Source organism: Macaca mulatta, chromosome 3, assembly GCF_049350105.2.
Source record: "Macaca mulatta isolate MMU2019108-1 chromosome 3, T2T-MMU8v2.0, whole genome shotgun sequence".
NCBI classification, from domain to species: Eukaryota; Metazoa; Chordata; class Mammalia; order Primates; family Cercopithecidae; genus Macaca; species Macaca mulatta.
Window position 1 is genome coordinate 514696 of NC_133408.1, and position 27971 is coordinate 542666.

At 44.3% G+C, this 27971-nt stretch overlaps 2 long non-coding RNA genes across 2 annotated transcripts in view; one reads left to right on the top strand and one right to left on the bottom strand.

Annotated features, from left to right (window-relative positions):
• Window positions 1-429: 429 nt before the first annotated feature.
• The window catches only part of LOC114675903 (uncharacterized), a 174163-nt gene continuing 146621 nt past the window's right edge, over window positions 430-27971 (top strand). Inside the window, exon 1 of the long non-coding RNA XR_013414735.1 lies at window positions 430-676. This is a non-coding gene — a long non-coding RNA (uncharacterized LOC114675903). The remainder of the gene's footprint in view (window positions 677-27971) is intronic.
• LOC144339568 (uncharacterized) lies at window positions 3999-21606 on the bottom strand. Its single transcript, XR_013414739.1, has 2 exons — window positions 21559-21606; window positions 3999-5961 (listed from the first exon to the last, which is right to left on the bottom strand). It is a non-coding gene; the product is annotated as an uncharacterized LOC144339568 (long non-coding RNA).

Sequence of the window (27971 nt, forward strand, 5' to 3'; positions counted from 1 at the left end):
CCCCCCCCCCCTCCCGCCCCGGGAGATGCTCCCGGCGTTCTATTCCGCCCTGCCTTGGCCCGCCCAGCGAACGATGTGACCCCGCCCCCTTGCGGTCTCCCCTCCCCCGGTCTCTGCCCCTGCCCCCACCTGTGGCGCTCCGGGCATCTCTAAAGGCCCCAACCAGAGTCCTCCAACCCACCCGCAAGGGTAGCGCACCGGCAACGCGGCCCCACCCCCAGGGACTCCGCCCACTTGTGGTGTTACCCCCGCCTCCGCGACCTCACCCACCGCTAGCGCGGCAGCCACCTACGACGACCCCCGCGTAGGTCCTCCCGCCCACACCCGGCCCCGGCCAGCCCCTGCCCCTTTCTCTGCCCCTTTCCCTGCCCCTGCCCCTGCCCCTAGCCGCGCCCCACCCCCGCAGCCCCTCCTGTGCGCTTGGGCCCCGCCCGTCAAGGCCCTTTGACGCTAGGGCCGGGCGGGGGCGCGGGCGGGGCAGCGTTTCCGAGTCGGGCGCACGTGGGCAGGGTCTCCATTGCCTGCTGCGCACCCGGACTAGCGGCTGCCCTCGGCCTCCTCGCCTTGGACGCGGAAGACTCCCGGGCCCCCAAGGGCTCCTTGCGGAAGTTCCTGGAGCACTTCTCCGGGGCCGGCAAGGCCATCGGCGTGGTGACCAGCGGGGGACATGCTCAAGGTGCGCGCCCCCCTCCGGGCGGCGAGGGAGGGACGGACGGAGAAGGGGAGAAGAGGGAGAAGGGGAGAACAGGGCGAAGGGGATGGGGGAACCGGGCAGAAGAGGGGGAAGCGATGGGAGGACCCGGGGAAAGGTGGGGAAGCGATGGGAAGAACTGGGGAGAAGAGCGGGGAAGCGATGGGAAGAACTGGGGAGAAGCCCGTGCCCGGGAGCGGCAGGGGTACCTGCGGGGCGGCGGGAGCCGGCAAGGCAGCCCCGGGGTCCATGCCGGGTGGGGCGGAGGAGGAAGGAACATGGCGATAGGAACCTCCATTCGGAAAATAGTGAGCTTTCCACCCTCTCCGGTTTATGTTTTAAATTGAGCCTGGTAGAGGGGGTCGCCTGGAGCACCTTCCGGGGTCGTTCTGCCTCTGAGCTGTAGGATGGGGCCGGGCTTCCCCTCCGAATCCTGGGTACAGCGCGATCACTTCTTAAGTTGCCCCCGCCCCCCAACTCCGCCCCACGCCACCCCCCAGCTTGTGGAGGAAGAAACGGCCGGATCTCGGCGGGCCTCCTGTCGCCTCGGGCCCCCCGCGGCGTGGGCGGGGTCCCGGCTGCTGCAATGCGGGAAACGGCAGGGGTGCTCTGGGTTCCCGCCTAGCGTCTCCGAGGCAGTCCGGCAGCCCCTCGCGTTTCCGTTGGAAGATTTTAAAAAAGGGTTTCCTGCGCTCGCATGTGCTGTCGCCTTCCGGCTCGTGACAAAACCGATAACTAAAATGGGTCCCAGGCCCTCCCCGCCAGCCTCCGCGGAAGGGAAGGAGCAGGAATCGGGGACTCCGGGAAGTCAGTGGCGCTGCAGCGCGGGCTCTGGGCTTCCCCTGTCCTGTAATGTGGAAAGGGCTCTCCAGGAGGGGCCGAGCCTGGGCCCACGACGCAGGCGCTCCGGGAGGACATTTAACATTGAAGAGCGAGAGGTGGTGGAGACTGCGCTCCCCAGGCCCCGGGTGCACGTAGGGGCACCGGTGCCCAGGTTCAGGAAGGTGAGGCCTTCTTGGCCAGGTAGCCTTGTTAAATCTATCTGAAAATCACAGATAACTAAGTATCAAGTCGTCACAGATCATTTTAGTATCCTGAATGAGATGGCTACGGAAAACATGAAAACGTCGTTACTGGTTACGTGCATGATGCATCCAAAACATTGTTACCTGCACAGTGGCAGCACTGATATTTGTGGGCTTTTGAACGTGTGGACTGGAGTGTTAAGAGCCCTTCAGAGTTATGACAGTAGTTTGATTTGAATGTTCTTTTCTTGGCGAATAAATGCTGTACATTGAATTTACCCAGGAAACTAGGAAGGTGAACCCACACGAAGGACACAGGCCTGTGGGCTGCTCCAGGCGCCCTTAGGGCGTTGCAGGGCCTGAGCCATGCGCTTCCTGCTCAGCCTCCTGAGAGCCGTGACGGCGTCTCTGTTCTGCCTCACACTGGACCCGCTAGTTTCATATTCTTGTTATGGTTCCGAGGCTACAAGCGGTTGGATTCTGTGAGACACTCTCTGTCTTCCTCCTCCGGCTGCTTTCAAATGGGTCGTCTTTTTTTAGAACTGATTTTTTAAGCAGTGATTGATGGGGTGAGTTGTAGTGCTGTCCTGAACTGCAGAGGGAGCGCATTGAGGAACCTGGGTTTTGATGCTGTGCACATCAGCAGAGTCACCAGCCCAGGGCCCTGTCAGTCCCATTATTAAGCTCATTTCTTGCTCTTGTCATCATTACTCAGACGCCTTAAAAAAAAAAGCAAACTCCTGCTTGCCGTCACTGGCTGAGTTTGGCAAATGGGTGTTTACCCTGGAAAGAGGGGCATTTTGTCCTCTGGAACGTCTAAGGCGCCCTTTGGTGAGGTGGTCTGTTTCTGACCACTCTATCCCGTGGGCGTCCTTCCTGCTTCCACCTTCCCTTTCCGAACGCCTCCGCCTCCAGGGCTTTAACTTTCCTTCTGTGTGTGTGCCACACAGAGGTTATGACTGTTGTGTCAGTGCCCTGTTTTTTCTCTTTCTTTCTTTCTTTCTTCCTTTCTTTCTTTCTTTCTTTCTTTCTTTTCTTTTCTTTTTTCTTTCTTTCTTTCTTTCTCTCTCTTTCTTTCTCTCTCTCTCTCTTTCTTTTCTTTCTTTCTTTCTTTCTTTCTTTCCTTCTTTCTTTCTTTCTTCCTTTCTTTCTTTCTTTCTTTCTTTTCTTTTCTTTTCTTTTTTCTTTCTTTCTTTCTCTCTCTTTCTTTCTCTCTCTCTCTCTTTCTTTTCTTTTCTTTTCTTTTCTTTCTTTCTTTCTTTCTTTCTTTCTTTCTTTCTTTCTTTCTTTCTTTCTTTCTTTCTTTCTTTCCTTTCTTTCTTTCTTTCTTCTTTCTTTCTGCTGAGGGCCCAAAACTTGCTGCATCTCAAAAGAAGCATTTGCATCCATTTGTTCGCGATGAGCATAAACTGCTCTTTAAGGGAGACTAATTGGTAAACCCGCTGCTGTGGGTAGAAAGACAGAGGTGGCCGCGGAAGCAGGGCTCTGCCTCTTGGAAGCCTGCACAACCGTCCTGCTTTCTTTCTTCAATATCCGCGGGGGGGGGGGGTGGGGTGGTTAAGTTTAATAAGCCCTGGAAACCAACAAAGCAGGAAAGTGCTAAGACATTGAGGTGTGAGATTTAAAATGACAACCAGCAGCCTCTCATTCTTCCTTCACTGAGGAAGGAAGGAACCAGTTGCCTCTTGGTTTTGGGGCTGCAGGGTATGTTTGGCAGCGACACTGGCCCTTTGTGCTGTCTGACTCATGAATTGAGATAGTTCTTTACTAAGTGTTTTGTGCAGTAGGTATGAAAAGGGGGAAAGAGGGAGCACTGTCCGGGGTGGAGAGGCGTGGAGAGACGCTGTGATACATAGCGAGTCCTTTTCTTCTGGGCTCCTGGTTTTCAATCTTTTTCTTCTTTTTTTCCTAACAGCTTGAAAGATGATTTTTGTGTCTTAATTAAAAGATTGAAGACTGTGGGTCAGACCCAAACTAATTCCATTGGCATCAAAGAAAAGGATTCTTTACATATTTATCTATAGGCATAATTAATTTTTTAATTTTTTGCTGAATTATCTGGTTAGTCAAATCATACATTAGAGAAGTAATATTAAAAAATAAAAAATGTATCTGTAAACATATCCCCCTTCCATTCCAGTCTTTGTCTCTGTGTAATTTTAGAACCTTGGGCCATGATGTACATAGAGTTTATATTCTTTTAATATCTTGCTACTTCATTGTTTTCATGTTTAATCTTTGGGTTGATGTATCACAGGTTACTTGACCGTTTCTTACAGGTGTTTGTTTTAGTTTTTTTTTTTCCCTTAACGCTAATGTAAATTTGAGTGTTTGGATGGTAGTTTTAGCAGAATTTAAGGCAGAGTCTCAGTTAGGGTGATGGATCGATTTATAGTCCCTAATTTGAGGAGGGAGGTGGCAATATGCCCTTTCTTCTAAAATTGATATGTTAAATCACAATGGACATTTACATGATTTTGAGCACTTGGGACTCCCCTGGGGTTCACTGGTATTGCAAGGTCAGGGCTGGAGATCTTCTGCTGGAGAGGCCCCCAGCGTGCCCAGCGCAGGGTCCTGAGTGTGTTGCTGCAGGACAAGCTCTGGGCTTTGCCCTGCAGTGGCCGTCGCTCTGGGAAGAGCTGGCTGCTCCAGGAATGAGGCCTATGCTCTGAAGCTCACAGTCAGCAGACCAGCAAAGGTCAGCGCAGATGACCTTATATGAATCATTCATTTAACAAGCATTCATGGAATACACATTCCATGCAGTTGGAACTTAGAGTGGAAGGCCATCAGTTCACTGTTGTCTCAGCAGAACTTTGTCCCTGGGTCCCTGTTGAACTTAGAGTGGAAGGCCATCTGCTCACTATTGTCTGAGCAGAGCTTGGTCCCTGGGTCCCTGTTGAACTTAGAGTGGAAGGCCATCAACTCACTGTTGTCTGAGCAGAGCTTGGTCCCTGGGTCCCTATTGAACTTAGAGTGGAAGGCCATCAGCTCACTGTTGTCTGAGCAGAGCTTGGTCTCTGGCTCCCTGTTGTAGCCTCCGCTCCTAGGAGGTGCACGGTGAGTGTTGGGGGACCCTCTCCAGGCACAATTGCTGAACAAGGACCCCTCCCAAGGGTGTCAGCCCTAGGCCCTGAGCTCTGAAGAGGAGGAAGGCATTCCTGGGGCCATCTCCCCTTCTGGATACTGAGCTCTGCACAGAGAGTAACTCTTCCACATTCACTGCAGTGAAGTTCATACTTTAGAGACTGGGGCCTGCATTCCCCAGAATTTCCATGGCCACAGGTGGTGGCTGCACCATGCGACTGGTGTCTATGTTCCCTGGAATTTCCGTGGCCATAGATGGTGGCTGTACCATGTGACTGGGGTCTGCATTCCCTGGAATTTCCGTGACTGCAGGTGGTGGCTGCACCATGCGACTGGAGTCTGTGTTCCCCAGGATTTCTGTGACCATAGGTGGTAGCTGCACCATGCGACTGGAGTCTGTGTTCCCCAGGATTTCTGTGACTACAGGTGGTAGCTGTACCATGTGACTGAGGGTCTGCGTTCCCCTGAATTTCCGTGGCCATAGGTGGTGGCTGTACCATGGGAATGAGGGTCTCTGTTCTCTGGAATTTCCATGGCCATAGGTAGTGGCTGTACCATGCGACTGGGGTCTGCGTTCTCCAGAATTTCTGTGGCTGCAGGCTGTGGCTGCACCACGCGACTGGGGTATGCATTCCTCGGAATTTCCGTGGCCATATATGGTGGCTGTACCATGTGACTGAGGGTCTGCATTCCTTGGAATTTCCATGGCCATAGATAGTGGCTGTACCATGTGTCTGAGGGTCTGCGTTCTCTGGAATTTCTGTGGCTGCAGATAGTGGCTGTACCATGTGACTGAGGGTCTGCATTCCTGGAATTTCTGTGGTCGCACATGGTGGCTGTACCATACAACTGGGGTCTACATTCCCTGGAATTTCCTTGGCCACAGGCGGTAGCTGCACCATGCATCAGGTCCTCTGTCTCAGGAGTTGGTGCCATTGTCTCTGTTACTCCCTCGCCTGACACACAGAGGCAGTTCCTGACTTTATCACTCCCAGGAAACACACAGGCATCTGTTTTGGATCCTTGTTTTATTTCCCCATCACCTTTCTCATCAAAGGGAAATTCACATCCCTCTAAAGCTGAAAATGGTGTGGGGCCCCCTGGTGGTCTTTCCAAGGCATTATCAGCAGGTAAATTAGATCATGTGGGCCAGTGTACCTGAAATGAAAACAGAAAGGTAAGTCGTGTCACTAAGCTTTGGTGGGAGATTCAGGGTCTTTGTTAGTGGCAGAATCATCCAAAGTAAGTTGTTTGTTCACTGCAGATCTAGATGGTTGGCTGTGTCAGGATTAAACTTAGCCAGTGTCGACAGAGTGTCGCTTAATCCCTCACGGAAGCGTGTCAAGTACATTGAAGAATAGCTGCCAAGTCTGCTATTGTCGGGAGAGAGGCAGGTACGTCTCTCGCTTAGCCCAGTGCTGCAGGAGGCCAGGCTCACGTCAGGCTGTGCGTGTGAGTGGGTTGGATTTTTAGCACTCTGGGACGGTAAAGCACAAACATCTATTTTTAACTTGTGGGTGACCTTCTTCTGTGCTGCTTGAGTCTCTGTGGGCCTTTCTGTTTCCTTCCTGAGGAGTCTGTTCCAGGGTCCCAAGCGTTCTCTGGGCTGCACCTCCGCGCCTGCCCAGTGAGGAGCCTCCTCCTGGTGGCTGTGGGACTGGGCTGGGCCCACACTGTCAGCATCGTCTGGGGTAAGCAAGCCCGTCCTTCCACACCTCAGTGTCCCCAGCTGTTGAACAGGGCTAATCAACTGACCGTCAGGATTAATGGGGATCAGATGCGCTCATCTCATAGCCCTGCTTGGTAAATAGCCACTTCCACTCTGTCCTCCAATGTGCTACTCTAGACTTTTTCTTTACCTCCATTTAGCCAGGTGATTCGAGGTGACAGTGACTATCAAGAGGGATGTACAGAGGAAACCAGTGGAAGAGAGCTCGAGGAGCAGACATGGGCGCAGGGAGCACAGTGCGGGGAGCACGGCTGCAGGGAGCATGGGCAAGGGGAGCACAGATAGGTGTAGGGAGCATGGGCGTGGAGAGGACGGGTGCGGGGAGAACGGGTGTGGGGAGCACGGGCGTGTGAAGCATGGGTGCGGGGAGCACGGGTGCTGGGAGCACAGGACATGGAGAGCATGTGTGTACTTGCTCTGCTCTGACAGAGGCTGCCGAGCATGTACTCTGTGCTCAGATGGGTCAGAGCCTCAGTACCTCTTTTAAAAAAAAAAAAAAAAATCTTTTTTTAAAGATAGGACTTCTGTCTTCCTGGTGGCCCCTTTTAGTCGATACTCTTTTAAGCCTGCTTTTCCAGAGAAAAGCTAGGAAGGATGGCCTATATAGGTTCCAGTCTGGGCATATCTGGAAGAATGGGTCTTTTTTAGGTTTGAGTCTGGCGTACCTGGGGACATCTTTGAACCTCCACTCAGAGTCCCAGAACCACGTGTAGAGGCTCCCCAAATGTCTGCTGGGACTTTCCCCTCTGCTCGCGGATGATGAAGAGCAGAACCTCACCCTGCCACGACCTCTGGGGTCCTCCTTCCTGGAGGGCAGTGCCTTGGTGACCAGCGTGTGTAGGAGTCTGAGCTGGCACCTTCGGGCTATGCTGTGCAGCGGGGGCTCATGCCATGGGGCATTCTTGTGTTCTGCACCGGGACTGGTGACGTTGGGCATCCTCGTACACTGTGGACCACATGAGGTGCACATGAGCCAGACAGCTCCCGGAATTCGGAGCCTGGCTCTGTCTCAGGCCACCCACCTGTCTGTGGCATTTCTGAGGGATTGTGGGGACCGTATGAGTCTGTGTCCCCACCCTCACTGGCTGGACACCTGTGCCAGGCTGGAGCTTTATGTTTCACCATCCCCTGTTCCGAGTTGTGTGAATATTTATTTTCATTACCTACTCTCATGAGCTTTCCTTTTTTAAAAAAAAAAAAAATCGGAGACAGACTTTGAAGTCCCCTGGCCCCACCGTTCGTGGACCTAATGGTATTGCAGAAATTATGACTTCAATTATGTATAATAACTGGGGCTACTTTAAAAGTCATGTAAAGGAACAAGGTGGAGTAGCCATTTCAAGCTGTACATCATGCTGGATTCTTAAGTGAACATTATCAGGCTTTCAACACGTTTTCTCTTTTTATTTACTTTGGAGAATATAATGGATGCTCAGAAGCTGTTGGGATTTAGTAAGAGGAAGTTATCCTTAAGAAGCTATTTAAGCAAGGGGACAGTTGGAGTAAACGTAAATTATGAACACACACCTATTCCAAACCAGAGAAATAAAAGCATCAACTTTACTGGGGTTGAAACTTGGGTGCTAGTGTGTCTTTCCTGCCCACAGTGACTGTGGCAGTGCTGTGGGCAGGAAATTCTGGAAAGAAGACTTGGTGTCAGTGGTAATTTTTGTGACGATTCATTTGCTTTCAGCTCAAGTGACTATAGTCTTACTTGCAAATGGCTAGGTCTCCACCAATGGACCACAACACTGACAAAGGACACATGAGAAATGACCCTTGGGTTTTTAACAATTATTATTTTTAATGGACACATTATAGTACATATCCATGGGATACAGTATGATATTTCAATACATGTTTTTCGTGTGTAATTAGCAACTCAGGGTAATTAGCATGTCCATCATCTCAAACATTTGTCATTTCTTAATGCTGGGAATATTTAAAATCCTCTCTTCTAGCTGCTTGAAAATATACAATAAATTGTAAACTATAGTCACCCTACAAGGCTATAGCACACTAACCCTTATTTTTACTATCTAGATGTAATTTTGTATCCATTAGACAACCTCTCCCTTTCTGCCTTCCCGCCGCCCTTTCCTGTCTCTAGAAGCCACTGTTCTACCTTCCGAGGGTAGAATATCGTTTTCCTCATAGAGATCTTTAACCTTCTTGGTTAGATTTCTTCTGAGGTATTTTTATTTTTATTTTATATTTTTGTAGTTAAATGGGATTGCTTTCTTGATTTCTTTTTTCACTGGCTCATTGTTGGTCTATAGAAATGCTACTGATTTTTATATGTTGATTTTGTATTCTGTAACTTTACTGAATTTGTTTATCAGTTCAAAGAGATTTTTGCTGGAGTCTTTTTTTTTTTTTTTAATATATAAGAGCACATTGTCTGAAAACAGATAATTAGAGTGCCTCCTTTCCACTTTGGGTGCCCTTGATTTCTTTCTCTTGCCTGACTGCTCTTGACTAGGACGTTCAGTGCTGTGTTGAATAGGAGTGGCACAAGTGGGCGTCCTTGTCTTTTACAGATCTCAGAGAAAAAGCTCTTAGTGTTTCCCCATTCCCCATTATGTTAGCTGTGGGTTTGTCACATATGGCCTTTATTGTGTTGAGGTATGTTTCCTTCAGTGCCTCGTTTGTTGAGCCTTTCTATCATGAAGCAGCGTTGAATTTTATCAAATGCTTTTTCTGTATCTATCGAAATGATATTATGGTTTTTGTCCTTAATTCTGTTGATGTGATGTAGCATGATTATTGATTTGTGTTTGATGAGCAATCCTTGCATCGTGGGATAAATCCCACTTGATCATGGTGTATAATCTTTTTGATTTGCTGTTGGATTCAGTTTGTTAGTATTTTGTTGAGGATTTTTGCATCTGTGTTCATCAGGAATATTGACCTATAGTTTTCTCTTTTTATTGTGTCCTTGCCTTATTTTGGTATCAGGGTAATGCTGGTCTTGAAGAATGAACTTGGCAGAATTCCCTCCTCTTCAATACTTTTGGAATAGTTTGAGAAGAATTGAAATAAAAATGTGTAGAGTTCAGCTGCGAAGTCACCTAGTTCTGGGGTTTTCTTTGTTGGGAGACTTTTTATTATTACTTAGTCATACATGTTACTCATTATTGGTCTCTTCAGGATTTCCGTTTCTTCTTGGTTCCATCTTGGTAGGTTGTACGTGTCCGGGAATTTATCCATTTCTTCTAGATTTTCCAATCTGTTGACATACAATTGTTCAAAATAGTCTGTAATGATCCCTTGTATTTCTGTAGTATCAACTATCATTCTCCTTTTCTGTTTCTAATTTTATTTCTTTGGGATTTCTTTTTGTTTGCTTAGTGTAGCTAATGGTTTGTCTATTTTATTTATCTTTTCAAAAAACCAATATTTTTTTCTTCATTTTTATATTTGTTAGTTTCAAGTTTATTTAGTTCCTCTTTGATCTTTGTTATTTCTTTTCTTCTACCACTTTTGGATTTGATTTGTTCTTGCTCTTCTAGCTCATTACAGTTCGTTGTTAGGTTGTTTATTTTAAATCTGTTTTTTAAATGTAGGAGTTCATTGTTATAAACTTTCCTCTTAATACTGCTTTTGCTGTATACCATAAACTTTGATATGTTGTGTTTCTGTTTTCATTTATTTCAAGAAATTTTTAAATTTCCTTCTTCATTTCTTCATTGACCCATTGGCTATTCAAGGGCATATTGTGTAATTTCTATGTATTTATACAGTTTTGAAAGTTCTCCTTGTTGTTTTTTTTTTTTAATTAAACTTTGTGTTCTAGAGTACATGTGCACAATGTGCAGGTTTATTACATGTGTATTCACGTGCCAAGTTGGTATGCTGCACCCATTAACTCATCATTTACATTAGGTATATCTCCTAATGCTATCCCTCCCTCCTCCCGCCTCCCCCCTCCCCACAACAGGCTCCAGTGTGTGATGTTTCCTTTCCTGTGTCCAAGTGATCTCACTGTTCATTTCCCACCTATGAGTGAGAACATGCGGTGTTTAGTTTTCTGTCCTTGCAATAGTTTGCTGAGAATGATGGTTTCCAGCTCCATCCATGTCCCTACAAAGGACATGAACTCATCCTTTTTTATGGCTGCATAGTATACCATGGTGTATATGTGCCACATTTTCTTAATCCAGTCTGTCATTGATGGACATTTGGATTAGTTCCAAGTCTTTGCTGTTGTGAATAGTGCCACAATAAACATACATGTACATGTGTCTTTATAGCAGCATGATTTATAATCCTTTGGGTATGTACCCAGTATTGGGATGGCTGAGTCAAATGGTATTTCTAGTACTAGATCCTTGAGGAATGACCACACTGTTTTCCACGATGGTTGAACTAGTGTACAGTCCCACCAACAGTGTAAAAGTGTTCCTATTTCTCCACATCCTCTCCAGCACTTGTTGTTTCCTGACTTTTTAATGATCGCCATTCTAACTGGTGTGAGATGGTATCTCATTGTGGTTTTGATTTGCATTTCTCTGATGGCGAGTGATTATTGTAGCAGGACTAGCCGCAGACAAAACATGATGGGAGGCTACATGCATCAGCTAACAGAACAAAACGTTTTACAGTGCTTTCTCAGACAATGTCTGGAATTTACAGATAACACTAGTAGTTTTGGTCAGGGGTTAATATTATTATTATTATTTTAACCACCAGGGCCAGGTGGTGGTGCCAAGGTCGTCTAGCTATTTATCTTACTTCTGTTTCCTTCCAACTTTTTGTTTTCTCCCCCTTCTCCTGTCTTATAAACTAGGGAAAAGGGGAGACGGGAAAAGTTGGGAAAGACAACAGGAGAAGTGGTGGTCTCATTCTATATTATGAGCATTTTTTCATGTCTCTATTGGCTGCATAAATGTCTTCTTTTGAGAAGTGTCTGTTCCTTGTTGTTGATTTATAGCTTTATTCTGTTAGAGTCTGAGAGTATCCTAGATGTTATTTCAATTTTAGAAAAAATGTATTGAGAATTCTTTTGTAGCCTAACATGTGGTGGATTCTAGAGAATGTTCCATGTGCTGAGGAGAAGAATGTGCATTATGTATCTGTTGGATGAAATGTTCTGTAAATGTCTGATAGTTCCATTTGGTCTACACTGGACTTTAAATTTGATGTTTTGTTGTTATTTTTTGTCTAGATGACCTCCAGTGCTGACAGTGGGATTTTGAAGCTCCTACTATTGTTGTGTTGGTGTCTCCCTGTCTCTCTCTGTCTCTCTCTCTCTCCATATATATATATATATACGCACACGTATATATATGTGTGTGTGTGTGTGTATTTATGTATATATAAATTTATTTGAGACAGAGTTTTGCTGTTGTTGCCTAGGCTGGAGTGCAGAGGTGCAATCTCAACTCATTGCAACCTCCACCTCCTGAGTTCAAGTGATTCTCCTGGCTCAGCCTCCCAAGTAGCTGGGATTACAGGCATGTGCCACCATGCTGGGCTAATTTTTTGTATTAGTAGAGAGAAGGTTTCACCATGTTGGCCAGACTGGTATTAAACTCCTGACCTCAGGTGATCCACCTGCCTCCACATCCCTCCCAAAATGCTGGGATTATAGGCATGAGGCACTGCGCCAGACCTCTCTTTCTATTTAGATCTACTAATATTTTCTTTATATATCTGAGTGCTTTGTTGTTGGGTGCACATATACTCGTAATTGTTATATCCTTTTGCTATTTTGATCTCTTTATTATATAATTACCTTTTTGTCTCCTTTTTACAGTTTTTGACTTAAATTGTGATTGATCTGAAATAAATATGGCTACTCTTGCTCACTTTTGATTTCCATTAATGTGGAATGTGTTTTTCCATCCCTTCACATTTAGTCTATGTGTGTCTTTGTGGCTGAACTGAGTTTTTTGTAGGCAGCATATAGTCAGTTTTTCTTGTTTTAAATTCATTCAGCCCATCTGTATCTTTTAATTGGGAATCTTGGGATTATTTTGCTATTGATATCACAGTCCAGACATTAAGATTTTCTCACTTAAGTTGCTTTACACAAATTAATATGAAGAGGAAGTAGAGTTTTTCTTTTGTCCTTTTGAAGAGAGTGATGGATTATTATTTTCACTTCATGCAAGTGAGGGACTCACCATGCCTGTTGGGATTTTAGAATTTCTTTCCTGTTATTAGGAACAGCAATGATCTGTAATGGGTTCCTGGAATCATCCAGTGATGGTCTGAATATCTTAAAACTTTCCTTTCATGTCTCATTTTCTATTTCTCCCCTAGTAGCCATGCACCTGGGGCAGGACCTGGCCTTACATTTCTTTGGTTTCTTGATGATTTTTCAGGTTTAGTGTTTGACACAGTTAGGAGTCTGGATAAAATCAGTCCTTCTGGGAAGTGTGTAAGTCAAACAAGGACTTTCTGGTGACGTTATACAGGTTTCCCATGCCCCATGAGTACAGGAATAGCTCCCTGGGGAAGGAGAATGGGCACATGATGGCAGGGAGCCATTCTGGGATGGTCCCATCTTTCTGCAGGAATTGTCATGCGGGAAGAAGAAGCACGTGGTGACTGAGCTGGTAGTGATTCTGCTGATAGTTTTGATCGTTATGATTTGCTCCTGAAAGGTGATGTGGGATGAACTGCAATATTTAGAATGCTGACATTCCTTGAAACAAAGATATAGAAAAAGGTTTATAATTGCATGATGCCTTGTAGTTTTCAGCTGCTCTCATGTGGATCCTTTTTCGTGCTTCTGAAATGCTTTCCCAGGAGAGAGTGTTGTTCTTTGTATATAGATGAGGAGCCTGGGTTTCAAATGGTTAGGAATTCAGTGCATGCATTGGAATCTTTAGTTTCCTGGAACATTTTCTATTCAAGTATAGACCACATGGCCTCTAAAGGCTGGCTCATTCTTAACACCGCGATTGGTTATCCAGCCTCACGTCTGGGGTGGGTGGCAGGAACTCCACAGCCATCCTGGGTGCTCTGGGGTGGGGTGGCTGAGCTGTGGCAGCTCCTCCCAGCTGAGCAGCAAGGCTGGGGAAAGCTCATTCCATTCCCCTTGGTTCTAACCAGGTAGAGGCTTACACTGCACGTTTCCTTAGCTGGGAACCTTTAGAACTTTACATTTAAATCTAATCTGTGATCCAGGGGGTAGACACATGGGTATTCACTGTACAATTCCTACATTTTTTGTATATTTAAAATTTTTTTTTCATATGTGTCATGGACGACAAAAGAAATGAGACCCCTTTGAGTTAGCTTTTCTGTATAGCATCTTCTAGAATCAGGAGGCTGGACAGGGTTTAGTTTCATCAGAAATCTGAATCTTTCTGGTCAAGAGACGGCACTATTAAGTTCTTGGTTGTGTGGTTTCTGGGAAAGAAATATTCTAAATGAGTTCCAGGAATCACCTCTGTGGGATTTCTACAGGAAAAATGACCACTCTTGAAGCTTCACTGTCACTAACAAGAATAATGGTGACGGTTTCTAAGCTGTCTCCAGCCAATCTTTAGTTCTTTTATGCAGAGTGCTTTTATTCCAAGTGAGGTGCCCTTCTGTTTAATAGTGACCTGCAGTTATTACAGGGATTGCAGCTGCATTTGATGGACGTGAACCTGCTCATCTCTGGCTCCCCAGCTTCGCCTCTGGGGTGTGTGGCAGGCGCTCCACAGCCATCCTGAGTGCTCTGGGGTGGGAAGTCTCTAGGGGGAGTGGACAGTGCATGGCCAGGACGTTCCTGTCCGACATTCCACACTGGTGTGTGGGCGTCTCTGCCCTGTTTCCTCCGTCCGTGCATGTGTGGCGTTTCCTCCGTTCGTGCATCTGTGGCCTGTTTTCTCCGTGTGTGCCTCTGTGGCACGTTTCCTCCATCCATGCGTCTGTGGTGTTTCTTCCATCCGTGCGTCAGTGGCATTTCTTTCGTCCCTGCGTCTGTGGCACTTTTCCTCCCTTCATGCGTCTGTGGCGCTTTTCTTCCCTCCGTGCGTCTGTGGTGTTTCCTCCGTCCGTGCATCTGTGGTGTTTTCTCCGTCTGTGGATCTGTGGCGTTTCCTCTGTGAGTCTGTGGCCTGTTTTCTCCGTCCACGCTGAAGGCCGTCACTTCTCTCTAGTCACCACTTACTGATCGCTCCCTGTTGTGGTCCGTGCCGGGGGTGGTGGAGAATGAAAGAACACACAAAAGACAAAGACACACAGAGAACATGGCGGCCGCGCTCAGAGCCTCCGCCTCACTTTATTTATACTCCATAAACCCCACGTCAGCAGAAAGAATGCAATGCAAAACAAACTTTCTTTTCCCAGATGTAACCTTCTACTCAGTTCTTTGTTTCTATGCTCTTTCTTATCTGCCCGCCTTCTTGGCGCCTACGGGAGTTCATTAAAAGTTCAATTGGAGATACTGTCCTTGAGCCCTATCTATTCTCAGCATACTGTTTTCAAAGGCCCCTGCATTTCCCCCCCTTTTTTTTTTGTTTTGCCTCAATCCTAAAAAGGTAGCCCATATTTGTTCTTGTGTTTTCTTTTGTTTTTGGAGGCGACGGAGGGAGCATCGAATCACCAAAAGAAGTAGACCCAATCCAAGTGCCCAAAGCAATATACTTCCAGAGATTGTAGAAGTCCATATCTTCATCTGGGTCCATGGGTTAAAGCAAGGCACTGACCCAGCTCCTGAAGGGTTACAGTTCCGGACAACACATGTAATTGTTGTCGAAATGCTTCGGAAATGTTCTGAGTGAGCTCCTGGATGTCCAAACTAATATTTTTATGGCCTACTAATAATTTTCGGATTACAGTCCAATTTTGAGAGATGTTAAAAGGCACAGGCGTTACACAAAATTGAGTGGAGTTCCAATCACATTGTAATGTCATCCGAGTACTGAGTACAGTGAGCTGATCTCCAAGCCATGTCAATGCTTGCTCCATGTTGTCCAATCTTTCAGCAAGTTGAGAATCAATGTTTCGTTGTTGAAGCCATAACCGGTGAGATTGTTCGTGCCATTGCTGCATAAATTCAGCATTTTGTATGCTTTGACGAAGAGCGAGTCCTGCTATGGCTGCAGTGGAGACGATGGCGACAAGGCTCATCACCGAGGCAATTATAAGTCCAAGGGCACGGAGGGTTCGCTGGAGAGAAGTCCAAATATAAGTCTCAAGAGGTGATGCCCCCCATGGTCGCGTAAGGTTAACAGGTAGCCAAATTTCCTTACGAGCCCTGAGGATATAAATATCCTCAGTAAAATTGTGCCACCAGGAATGATTGAGGCAAGACAAAAATGTACACATATCTGTACAATTAACAGTCCCCGTAAGATTATCCCATGTCAAATTTCCTGCTAATAATAGGTGGGGCTTACGGACACAAGCAATAATATATCAGGAGGTATTCCTATATAACTGAATATGAAAGGAGTTATTCGGGTTAGAAAGATAAAGGGGCATATTCCCCACAAAAGTGCTAATGGCATCGCCTGCAACTAACAACTTCCAAAAATAACTCTGTACTTCAGGCCTCCTTCACGCCATACCAAGGTTTCATTACTGTTAGCAGCAATACTTTTATTTACCTAGTGTCATTTCAAAGGTATGTGACTAAATTTTGTTTGAAAATCACCGTGCACACTTCAATCAGTTATTTGCATCCTGTTGTATTCTAATAAAATCCGGGGTTTAGTTCCCCGACATTATTGTCACTCCAGCACCTCAATATTAGGAGAAACCTCTAGAATAGGACAAAAAAGTAAAGAACTAGGAATAGTTTCATTACTATATACAGTATGATTATATTAAAAACTTCTAGCTACAATAATAACAGTATTAGCAGCCACATGACTATGATTATAACGAACAGCCCAAGCTTCATGCAATTTTCGGAGACAATGAGGACTATTTCCCATACATATTGGAAGTCCTTCCACTCCAAATTGGTATGTGCTGATTATAATTGCTGTTTCCCGTTCTATGTTGTCCTTGTCCATATGGGGGATGGCATCCAAGTAATGTTATTGGTGAAAACCTTAATTTCCGCCTCCTCTCAGGCGACTCCCTGATACAAGGGTGGAAAGGGAATATAAGTCCAATATTCATACAAAGCCTCACTAAGAGAAATAAGTCTCCCGCCGAGGCACATCTAACAAAGGAAGAAATGCATGCTGAATCCAGTTTTCTTTTCAACAGGGTTTCAATCATCTTGTAGGAAACCACTCAGGTCCACTCCCTGTAAGGACAAGAGCATAGCCCCGTCCCTGTTTTAGAACTTGCCCTTGAACATGCTTACCTTCTTCATTAGGATACCAAACCTTTAAACTGTCAGCAGGGACTATCACCGAGGGAGTTGAGGAAAGATGGGTTACGACAGCAGAGTCTTGCAATTGTCTCCATTGATTCAAAAAAATTAAGGTAAAAAGAACCTTCAAAATCTGGTTTCAAAATCTGGTTTCTGGGGGGCTCATTTCCCCCTTTTTGTTTTGTTTTAATAGTTAAGTTTTTAAAGTTAAATTTGTGTGCTCAATGATGGCTTGACCTTGACTGTTGCCCGGGATACCGGTGATATGTTGAATATTGTATTGCTGTAAGAAAACTTGTAATTTACGAGAGACATAGGCAGGGGCATTATTAGTTTTAAGTATGAGGAATGCCCATGATGGCGAAATAAGCTAAGAGATGAGTAATAACAGAAATGAGAAAAGGTATCAATGGTATGATGAACATACTTTAATCGTCTAAAAGAAGGGACACCTCGTGGATTAACCCCAGGATGGAAGGATGGAATGCTCAAAGGAGCACAGGAAGGACAAGCTCGAATAAGAGAACGAGCTTGTTTATGAGTTAAATGAAACCATCGTTGAAGGCCAGAACTATTAGTGTGATGTAGAGTATATTTTTGTTCTGCAGCATGTAGGTGGCCGATTAAAAGCAAATCAATCTGAGTATTACCATGAACTAATGGTCCAGAAAGTTGAGAATGAGAACGAAGATGAGTGATGAATAAAGGAGCTCGACGTTGGCTCAAAGTAAAGGATAACAAAGAAAAGAATTTCTGAAGAGAAGAAGTAGTACAAAGAGGTAAAGTGGCCTGAGAAATATAAGAAGTAACATAAACGGCGTATTGAGAATCACTAACAATGTTACAACCAGTAGTAGGGAAATCAAGTAAGACCATGAGAATAGCAAACAATTCTCCCTATTGCACCGAGGGATAAGGATAAACTGTAACTCAAGATTGATGAAGCTTCTTGCCAAGAATCAGAAGTTGCAAGAAGATAAGTGATCTGACTATGAGTGAATTGAGAGATAATTAAGGAAGGATCTCCTCCCCAAAGTTGTCGACAGTGATGCCGTCCTTTGATGATCAGTTCAGCTAAACGATCGATATAAGTAGCCAAGCGTTTAGATATTTTATTGGACAAAAAGATCCATTTTAGTGGTCGACTAGTTTGATGAATCATTCCTGTGGGAGAAGGTAAAGTATGAAATAAACAAAAGGAAGGGCCTTTTGAAGTTGCTCTTCAACAGGCTGGAGTTCCTGTAAAGCCAAAGGAGTTAAATGCCGTGAGTTGTCCAAGTGACTGTCTCCTTCTAGAATAGAAAAAAGATGTTATAACTGATATGTTGGTATTCCTAAAACAGGACGCATCCAATTAATGTCTCCTAGAAGCTTTTGAAAATCATTTAATGTTTTTAAATGATCACGTCGAATTTGAATTTTTTGGGGTCGAATATTTTGTGCCCCCAAGGTATACCCTAAATATTGATAAGAAAATCCAGTTAAATTTTTTCTGTGGCAATATTAAGTGAGTAGAAAGAAAGCTGAGTTTGTAATGATACAAAAGCATCTTGCTGCTTTTCTCTGGTTTTAACTTTGTGGGATAAGGGCAGGATTAGGAAGACCAGGCTGTAAACTTTCCCTAGGTTTAATGTAAACATTTATAATTTTAAGACAAGACAAAGACAGGAATTCCATGCAGAAATACGTGGCTTTATATTCCTCTCGGCCATTTGTTTTTTGACTTACTCTTTTAGAGTCCTAAGTATTTCTTTAAATAATAGTCACTGTTTCACCTAAATAGGAGTGGTGGCTATGAGTTTAAAGGATTGTAGCCCATTTTGAACATCTTATTTTTGGCAGCTGAGGAAATATGAGGAATGTTTAAAAAAGCAGCAAATTGTTGTGAAAGATCTTGTTCCCAAAAATTAATATTGATAGGAACAATATAAAAATTAAAAAAAACACTTGACCTTGTTGACCTTTAGGACCGACACAGGTTAAAGGTTCTACGTCTTGATAAATCACAGAAGCAGCACCCAAGCCAGTGAGTATAACTGAAACTTGTCTTTTTTCCCATTGTATAGGCCACTAATTTAAACAAATAATAGACATATTCACCCCCGTATCAATTAACTCTTTTAAAACTATCCCATTAATGTGCAATGAACATAAAGGCTTTTGATTAGAAACTAAAGTTTCCCAAAAAACAGTTTTTTCTGTGCTACGAAACCCTCTCTATTGAGAATACGTTCCCCTGCCTCTAGGCGTATAAATTGTGAAACTTGTACCAAAATAAACATTTTATTAGTAATATCATGTCCTTTTGGCAAAGGGCCACACACTCTAATAGCTAATTTATATACTCCTCTATTAGGAGACAAAGTATAAGGCTGAGTAATAGCTAAGTCAGCAGCGGCGCTCTGCTTAGTTGCCGCATAAAGCTGAGAAACTGGGGTAAGGTGTGGGATCCTTAAGGAGGACTTGAATTTATTCCTTAATGTTGTAGGCCATTGCTCACTGAATATTGTAGTAGACTTCTATTGTAATTGTTGGGGCCCCAAGCCTGTGGGCCCCGGCTCCCGTTTCCCAGGAGAGGAGACAGTAAATTTCCACTTTTATCAGTTTTGGAACGACATTTATTTGTCCAATGTCGACCTTTACCACAATATTTGTACACCTCTGAAGGCAGCTTTCTGCCTTGAGGGATAAAAGTGTTCAATTTTTATGACATTCTTTTTTTTGAAATGTCTAGGTTTACCACACTGCAAACAAACACCTTGTCTGTTATTTCCTTTTAAGGCTTTAGACAAAGCTCCAGCAAATAATTGAGCATCATAAATAGCCCCTCCAACACTAACACAAGTTTTAATATATTTATCTAAATTGGCCTCATTGGCCTTTAACGATTTTAACAATTTTTAACAGTCAGCATAAGCATTTTTAAAAGACAATGTTTATAACACAATTTTTGAAGCAAGGCCAGCACCCACAATTTTGAAGACAGCATCCTGAAGACGGGCTACGAAATCTGAATATAGTTCATTTGTGCCCTGTAAAATCTTCACAGAGGAAAGGGAACATTTTCCTGTTATCTCTACCTTATTTCAGGCCCTTAAAAACAAAGTCTTGATTTGAGTAAAGGCAACATCATCTAAACCAGCCTGAGCATTAAGAGTAGCATATTGGTCCGTGCCTGTGAGTTGTTCCTCAGTGGGTCCAGGGGGATCACACATAACATTTTTTCTAGCCTATACATGTGCCTTGTTCATTTACCAGCTGTGCAATTGTAACCACTGAGAACGATCAAGAAAAGCCTTCCCCAAAGTCTTCCAGTCTATAGGAATTATCAAATTTTCTGATGAAAAATATCAAGAAGAACAAGGATAAAAGGAGATTGAGGTCCATAGTTAGAAATGGCAGCTTTCATTTCTTTTTAAAAATTTAATTTGTAAGGCATTAAATTGGACATTATTGCCACCATTTGAAAACTGAGCATTAGGAGCAAAAGAAGCACAAATAATTGGAAACAGATCCAGCTCCTTAAAATTTTTTTTTAATTAAAAGTATATATAATATATAATAATAGTCATATCCCCAAATATAAAGAATCTCAACATATTAATAAGAAAAGGCAAATAACCCAACCAAAAGTAGCAGAACAAAGAAATGACAATAAACCTATATGTCTAACATCATTACTCACTAGGAAATATGTATATTAATACCAAATTGAGAATCATTACATACACAATACAATGGTTAAAATTTAAAAACACAGAAAATATCAAGAGGTAGTTAATGTATTAAGCAGCTCGAATATTCAACTTCTGTTTGGAGTGTAAATTGGTGGAACCTATGCACCCCTATAACAAAACAATTTCCTAGCTGGGGTTATTAATACTATATTAATATTAATAGTTAATATTAATGTGTTTATTTATTGACTATTGAAATACTCATAATATTTTAACAAACAATAAGATATACATATACACTGGTTTTAACATATTAAACAGGTGTTTAGTATAAATTTAAAGTATGTCTGATGTGAACAGGGCTTCAACTTTGCCAAACAAAGGTAAAGATAAGGAAGCTGGGGGGTTGGAGGCACTGGAAAATCCTCTTTTAACAGGGCAGAAGGAAAAGAAACAGGGAAAGCTCGCAAAGGTGAATTAGAAGAATATATCTGTAATATTTGTTGAAGCATTTCCATAATACACTGCATGTCAGAATTTCCCTTAGAAGAAGGAAGAGCTGGCTTTTTCTCTTCTCCCCCTTTTGCTACCCCCCATCCTCTGTTATCCTGGCACAAATGGGCTCCATTTCAGATTTATTTTATTTTTATTTTTTCCAAATCCTCAGATATCTTTCCTCCTGTGGCTACATTACCACACTCTGAATCAGTCTCAAGTAACTCTAATGTCTGAGTGATAGAGTCACACAAGGTCCACAATTTTAGAGGCATAATATCCCCTAACTGGAGAGCTCTAAGCAGAGTTTTTACTACCTGTAACCATTCTCTGCGATTCAGCTGCACTTTAGTCTGATACTGAAACCAGTAACAATGTTGTTCAACATGGGCAAACAATCACTTCAAAGTCTTTTTCTTTCACTTTTACTCCTATAGACAGCAACAGTCCTTGAAACAGCCGTAAATATTCTGAGGCCAGAGAGATGGAATTCCCCATAATGAAAGCTTAAGAAGGTTCCCCTTAACAATATCCGGGCCTTACCCGCCCCTAGGGGGTTCCCCTTCTTGTTCTCCCCTACTCACCCGTGCTGACCCTGCTCGCTGCGCCACTTGTTGGGGTCCGTGCCGGGGGTGGTGGAGAATGAAAGAACACACAAAAGACAAAGACACACAGAGAACATGGCGGCCGCGCTCAGAGCCTCCGCCTCACTTTATTTATACTCCATAAACCCCACGTCAGCAGAAAGAATGCAATGCAAAACAAACTTTCTTTTCCCAGATGTAACCTTCTACTCAGTTCTTTGTTTCTATGCTCTTCCTTATCTGCCCGCCTTCTTGGCGCCTACGGGAGTTCATTAAAAGTTCAATTGGAGATACTGTCCTTGAGCCCTATCTATTCTCAGCATACTGTTTTCAAAGGCCCCTGCAGCTCCCTGTGTGCTGAGCCTGTGTCAGGCGTGTGGCGTGTGTCACCTGTGTGGCAGGGGTTTGCGTGACACACAGGGACACACGCTTGGGGAGCTGCAGTGATGGGGTCATAGCCACGCAGCTCAGCCCTCGGTCTGAGGGTCTTGGTGCCCACCCAGCTCTTCCCGAAGCAGCCTCAGGGCAGATCCCAGCTCTGCTTTCTCTCCTCGAGATACCTCATGAAGTAAACTAAGCAAATCGAAAGTAGGAAACAGTTGTGAAATGAGGCCTGGTTTCAGGTGTGTGTGGTCATTTCTCTTTACATGTTTACTTCACATACCCCAAATGATATACTTTCCAGCTGGTATAACAATTAATTACCAGCCATTACTGGTACAAAATTCCAGGAAGGATATTTGAGGAGGGCATAGTCTCAAAAACGTGCTTAATTTTCACAGTTGTGATTTGCATGATAAAGCTGTCAGGACTGTGACCTTCTTTTGTTATCTTATTTTTATTTTTAGACCCTTGGGAGGAAGTTATTTAGTGATTACTTATAATTGTGAAAATAATGTAATGATTACAGAATCTCATTAGAATAAATATTATATTTTCTGTTCCTTATGTCAATGAAATCATCTTAATCCAGGCCGATGTTGGCAGGAATTGTCACGTTTAAAATGGGTAAGATATTTATGTGATGTGACGACCTCCCGTATTGTCTCTGGAACATATCAGAACTTTCATCTCAATTCTCACTTGTTGACACCCTACCCTGTTTTGTAATTATTCGTTTGCATCAGAATTTTGAATCCACGTACCTGAGATGATACTTACGTATGCATGTACGCATGCATGTGTGTGCATGTGTGTATGCGTGTGTATGTGCGTGTCCACGTGTCCATGTGCACGTGTATATGCATGTATGTGTGTGCATGTGTACGTGTGTATATGTGTGTGTGTATATGAGTGTACGTGTATGTGCATATGCGTGTGTATGCATGTATGTGCGTATGTGTGCATGCATGTGCGCTCATGCACACACGTGTACATGTGCATGCAAGTGTGCACGTGCATACACGTGTATGTGTGTATGTGTATGCACATATGTACACACGTGTGTACATGTATAGGTACGTGTATGCATGTGTATGCATCTGTGTGCACACAGATATACCTTTTCCTTTCATACAGGCTGTTTTGAGTATTGCTGTTAGGCAGTGACAATTTTCTGTTTCCTCAGTCAGAAAATGGGTAGCTCATCATTAATAAAGATGAGCATTCAACATCAGGAATAACTAAATACAAATGAAATTGTCATATTAAATAAATAAATTCCAAAACAAAGGCAATGTTCTGTACTATGTGTTCACATTGAACTTTCTTATAAAAATTGGTGTGAATGTTTCCCACTTATTGGAAATCACATGACTAGTTTAAGCCAAAACGTGGAATATTAATTAATTCTATTTTCAGATCACTTTTGCATATTTATGATTGATCTGTTCTGCTGTTCTGGAAGCTCTGAAAACCACTCTGTCTTACTCTAGCTGATGCCATGGTTGTGAGAATTCAGGGAAACAAGGTGTTTGCCAGTTTAAGTATTTTAGATCTCAAACTGCCTCTTTTCTGCATCATAAACCAGTCTTAAAGAAAGACATAGTGTGACTTGTAGTGGATTATGTCAGTTTTATTTTCTGTGGCTGAATCATCACTCTACATTGTGAATTAATGTTATTTTTCAGATCGTCTTCATAACACAGGAAGGTTCTCCAGTGTTGAGTGCAGGTTCAGTGAAAGTACTAACACTGTTACTACGGACTTAAACAGACTTGTTTTCTGAGGTGATAACCTTGGAGTCAGGCATTCAGTGTCCGCCCATCTCTTGGTTCCGAGTTCTCGGTCCCCTCCCGCTCTCCTCCCCCTGTACCCTTACTACTGTCTTACCTTCTTTTTGACTCCTAGGCCCTCGGAAGATGGTGTGTTGGGGGCAGGTGCCTGCTGTGAAACTTTGATAACTTTGGGAGAGAACTTTTCTTTGGAGCAAGACCCCTCTCAATAAACTTTCAGTAGCCTGAGTGTCATCTGTTGTGTGAACTATTTGTGGAAAATGTTCAGCATTTTTCCTTGGATTTTGACTGATCTTTCTCCACCTGCCAGTTTCTTCTTAGTTTGCCATGTCTGTACCCTCACCAACCCGTTCCAGCCCTGGTTACGTGTAAAGTATTTGAAGCAGAGCTCTGCAGATGAGAGAGTGTGTGTCACCCCCCGAGTTCCCTTCCGGGCCTCTGAGTGTCGGTTGTGTTTTGTTCCGAGGGACGACTCTGAGGCTCCTGGCCCCTGTTTTGGAGCACCACACCGCAAAGTGGGTGTAAAATGAAAAATGGGTTTATGCTGTATTATTATAATTCATAGAGTAGATGATAAAAATGCTTGAATCTGAACAGCAGCTGAAAATGAGGACATGGTACCAGTTTGAATGTTGGACGACTTTCTTGAAAAAAGCTTTCATCAAATTTAGAAACTGTGCGTGTGCTGTTTTCTATTTCATACTTAGAATCTGTATAGTGTGTGTTGTATGAATGTGTTGTATGAGTGTGTTGTGTTGTATGTGAGTTGCATGGGTTGTATGTGTGTTGTATGTGCATATTGTGTTGAGTTGCACTTATTGTACGTTTGAGTGTTGTGTGTTGTATGAGTGTGTTGTGCGTGTATTTGTGAGTTGCATGCTTCGTATGTTGTATGAGTGTTGTGTGTTGTATGTGTGTATGTGTATGTCGTATATGAGTTGCATGTATTGTGTGTGATGTATGAGTGTTGTGTGTTGTATCAGTGTGTTGTACATGTGTTTATGTGTTGCATGTGTTGTGTGTTGTATGAGTGTTGTGTGTTGTGAGTGAATTGTACATGTATTTGTGTTGAGTTGCATGTGTTGTGTGTATGTTGTATGTGTTATATGTTGTATGAGTGTGTTGTACATGCATGCTGTGTTGTGCGTGAGTTGCATGTGTTGTATGTGTTGTATGAGTGTATTGTATGTGTATGTTGTGTTGTGAGTTGCATGTATTGTGTGTACATTGTATGAGTGTTGTGTTGTACGAGTGTGTTGTACGTGCATGTTGTGTTGAACGTGAGTTGCATGTGTTGTACGTGAGCTATATGAGTGTGTTGTATGTGTATGTTGTGAGTTGCATGTATTGTATGTATGTTGTATGAGTGTTGTGTGTGCATGTTGTGTTGTGAGTTACGTGTGTTGTGTGTTGTATGAGTGTTGTGTGTTGTATGAGTGTGTTGCATGTGCATGTTGTATGTGAGTTGTGTGTTGTGTGTGCTGTATGAGTGCATAGTTCATGCGTGTTGTGTTGTATGTAACTTACGTGTGCTGTATGTGTGTATGAGTGTGTTGTACGCACATGTTGTGTTGTGAGTTGCATGTATTGGTTATGTGTCGTATGAGTGTGTTATAAATGCACATTGTGTTGTGAGTTGCATGTATTGGGTATGTGTTGTATAGGTTGTGTGTGTTTGTGTGCAGTGTGTGTTGTCAGTGTTGTATAAGCACATTGTACATGCGTGTTGTGTTGTGTTGCATGTGAGTTGCATGTTGTCAGTGTGTGCCATGTGAGAGGCGGGGCATCCACATGACTGCTCCTCAGTGAGTCCTGCCTTGCAGCCCCTTCGAGCTTGTATCTTCCCGAGCAGCCTAGAAGCAGCAGCCTGTTTGCCTCTGCCCCTCCCCAGGAGACCTCAGCCAGGTCCTGTGCTCAGCCCCCCGCTGGGCAGTCTGCCTCTCTTGTCTCTCTCTCTTCTCTCTCATCGTCCTCCTGTGCCTCCTCCTTCTCGGGACCTGCATCCTTCCTCTGTGCTTCCTGGCAAGCCACACTTGGGACGTTGGAGTTCAGGCTGTCCTCCAAACCGTTTGCTCCTCTCTGAAGAGCGCCCCCTTGACTGGCCGTGAGCAGCTGGAGTGGATTGCAGGGAAGGGAGGTGGGTGTTCCTGTAGAGACGCCAGGGTCTTACCTGGGGAGAAGGGAGCCTGCACTGGGCAGGCCACCCTCCTGAGGAAGGGGATGGGGTGGGAGGAGGCTCTCGTGGACAAGGGGCCCACCTCCTGCCCTCCTTCCCTCTATCCCAGTCTGTTGTGAGGGAGGGCGGGACCCTAGGTGATTTCTATGCAGATCTTCAATTATCCACGCTGTGAAACAAATACTTCTGTTTTTAAGATCAGAGGAAATCTCCTTTGTTTGTCTGCCTTTTATTTTATTTTACGTTATTTTTTTTTTTTGAGAAGGAGTTGCCCAGGCTAGAGTGCGGTGGTGTGATCTTGGCTCACTGCAACCTCCACCTCCCAGGTTCAAGCAATTCTCCTGCTTCAGCCTCCTAGGTAGCTGGGATTACAGGTGCCCGCCACCACATCCGGGTAATTTTTGCATTTTTAGTAGAGATGGGGTTTCACCATGTTGACCAGGCTGGTCTCGAACTCGTGACCTCAAGTGATCCACCCGCCTTGGCCTTCCAAGGGGTTGGGATTACAGGCGTGAGCCACCGTGCCCGGTCTGTCTGCCTCTTAGTTAGAACCTGTGCATTTTATGTTTTACATTTCACTTTTCTGGGTCAGAACAGTAGTGTTTCTTTTTCGTAGTGTTGCTATGAATGTCCTTTACGATTAGGAGACTGGGTTGGCTGCCCACTGGAGAGTGGTATCACTGGGTCAAGGTCACCATCTGCCCCAGCAGCGTCCAGAGTGTTTAGAGTCTTTCCTGGACGTAGACACCCTTTTGTCTGACGTTCAGATAAAACCAATCACTGCATTCAGTTAATCAAAGAGGTCAGAGCTGGGAACCGTTAATGCACATCCACCTCTCCCGAGGGTGTTCACGCCTCTTCCACGCGGGGCTAGGCTGCTGCTGAGCATGGTTCTGCTGGCTGTGGCTGTGGCCTCTTTCCTCAACCACAGCCATCGCAGGCCTGCCACAGTTTTTATTCTTCTAGAAGAGAATAGGCAACACAAGAGAAGCAAGGTATGTTAGATATGAAACCGTTAAAAATTATTTCCTCAAACATTGTATATATTTTTTGCTCACACCTAATTTGATAGCAATTTTAAAAAGATTAAAATGAAAAAAAAATTCCCCTATATTAAGTCTTTGAAAGACATCCAACTTAGTTTTCATACAATTATTCACTCTTTGGAGTCATACTTTATTGGTTTCAGTAATGTGTAAGAAATGCACCAGCATAAACAGATTTAGGAGCAAACAGCAGCTTCGTAATTATAGTTCAGCTCGTGGGGCCCAGCTGTGGGGGTGCAGCCTGTGCCTGCCTGTGCACCAATAGGGCTGGTCACCTTGAGCATCTGGGAGTGTCTGGGTAAGTGAGGTCTGGGCAAGGCAGCATCCACACACCTGCGTAGTTCTCACTTTGTCCACGTTATCCGACAATGCCACAAAATTATCAAGTAAGTGTTCTCCAAGCGCATATTCAGTTAGTGTTTGGAAAGTGCATAGGTACCTCATACAGCACCTTTAAGAGGAGCTAGGAGCCCAGGAATGAGAGCGGGTGTGAGACCTGTACTCTCTTTGCATAGATAAAATATGCATGTGCATATCTGAGGCCAGAAAGTTAGATTGGGGCCAGAATGTGGAAGTCCTTACCTGTGGGATACTAGGGAACCACTGAGGGTTTCGGAGAGAATCGTGTCTCTGATGTGCGGCATGCCGTGGAGCCGGGGGGTGACAGGGCAGGCTCATGCAGGGCACTCGCCGTGGCCGGAGGAGGAGAGAAGGCAGCCAGTGAGCTGAGCAATTCGGTGCCTGGGTCAGGAGGGGAAGAGGGAGTACAGGAAGGCGGATGAAGCTGCGAGTCTGCACCCCGAGGTCGCCGTTGCGCTTTGCCGGAAATCAGGAGAAGCAAGTGTGGACCTGACTCAGAGATACTTAGAGACACCACTGCAAGCTGCAAGTTTGGAAATACAGGAGGAGGCTTGGGGAAAATCTGGAGCAGGGAGCATTTGGGAGCCTCTTAGGTAGAAGTGCAGGTCAAGTAGCCAGAGTGTGAGGTGTGCATGTCTGGAGAGAGGAGGCCAAAGG